Source organism: Micropterus dolomieu, linkage group LG14 (genome assembly GCF_021292245.1).
Source record: "Micropterus dolomieu isolate WLL.071019.BEF.003 ecotype Adirondacks linkage group LG14, ASM2129224v1, whole genome shotgun sequence".
In the NCBI taxonomy this organism is placed as follows: domain Eukaryota; kingdom Metazoa; phylum Chordata; class Actinopteri; order Centrarchiformes; family Centrarchidae; genus Micropterus; species Micropterus dolomieu.
In genome coordinates, this window is record NC_060163.1 from 26899599 (window position 1) to 26901435 (window position 1837).

Here is a 1837-nt window from a genome sequence, read left to right on the forward strand (position 1 = left end):
TTTTAATAGTTTATCATGAAGCAAAAGCCACACTAGTGGCAGCTAATGGGGATCTGAAGAAACAAATAAGTGTCAGGGACACGCTGGTGGACACACTCTCACACCAAATGCATGTGTCTTATCCACTGTTTCATCACCACCAAACATTGGATGAAATGACTCGTTGTGAAGTGAAACTGTCTCTGGTTGTTCTGAACCACTGACTGTTTAAACATTACATTTATATACAGTCTATGTTCTGAAGCAACAGTTATCACCAACTCTGCAGCTCTATGGAGCTTTAAAAAACAGCATGTCTGTCAGCAAGCATCTGGAAACAAACAATTCTGTTTTTAATTGCATTTACAGGGAAATATTCACTTCTTTTTTGTTTTTACTTATTAAGTCACACATTATTTACAGAAATGATCCAGTGTTTCAGCAGACCGGTGCAGAGTTGCAGTGTAACAGTTAGCTAAGTTAGTATCAGGACAGTAACTTAATGTTAGCTTAAAAGAAGTATCGCTTTGTGTGATATATCAAACTCAACTGTAACAGTATAATATTGTAAAATAACTTCTGATCTGTGAAATGCTTTCCCAGTTTGCTTGGTTTTGCCAATTCCTTCACTAGACATCTAAAAGCAGCAGAGACTTCAAAGACTTTTATTTGAACACGATGCAGCATCTACGTGAATGTATCTATGTATTGTGACTAACTAGTGCTGAAACTAGCCCTGAAATACAAATATTTTACAAAAACCTTTCATGGTCAAGTCTTGCCTATAGTTGTGTGATAGTACCTCAAAACTCTACTTATGTACATGTGAGTGTAGTTTTAAGTAAACTCTGCTTTAAAGGTGCAACTGATCACCTGTTCATCATCACTCCATCACAGAGTCTCTGACCTCAGATCTGTTTTCATTAAAAGCTTCTTTCCTTTCACATATTTATATTTATCATTATATGTTGAAATTTAAATCATAACAGACGGTATATTAACCTATTGGGAGAAAACTGGTAGGACATCCTGGAGGTCAGCTACACACTTCGTTTGTGATTGTCTGCATTTATTAAATGTGTTTTTCTACAAGGTGTGTCTGCTGGGACATCACAGCGCCTTCTGTAGATATAAGTAGTGAAGTTGTGAGAGTGTGACAGACTGAAGGAGAAGCAGCAGTTTGTTTCCTCTGAAGGTGAAGCCGCAACGTCGTCTCCTCAGTTCAACCTGCAGGTGAGTTCAGACAGGTAAGCATCCAACCAGGAGACATTACACATGTCTGATAAATCAGCTTGCTCACACACACACATGTGCTACTGCTGAGCCTGGGCAGGAAGGAGCACATACACTCAGAGCTGTAGAGTTTTCACACTGTGATCCTAACTTTACACTATAAAATAACACTTTAAATGATGACAGCGTAGACCACCATTGCTCTAGTAATTAATGATAACAATTTAGGCTATAATACTCCAAAATAATGGACAACAATACTCCCAAATTCTGATGAGTTTTGGTTGAGTATGTGTTGATTCCTGAGTGACTGCAGAACGTCTGTAGAGCTGCAGACTGTGATTGTATGAAGTGATGGCGGTGAAGTCTGTCAACATGTCTGTAGTTTGTGATGCTGCAGAATTGTGTTTGATTTTACTGAGAGGTGACTCTAATATTCTAAAAATCCTATATTACCATGAAATAACAATTCTAAATCCCAGAAAGACTTTGAACCCTGATAAATTCTATTCAACAGTCGGTGTCATGATTTGTATCTAATGCAGTTTTGTGAGGGAAGTTATTACCGTCACTCCCAGCTTAGTGTATTGGGGAGTGACGGAGCTACAACCTAAACACCAAATTT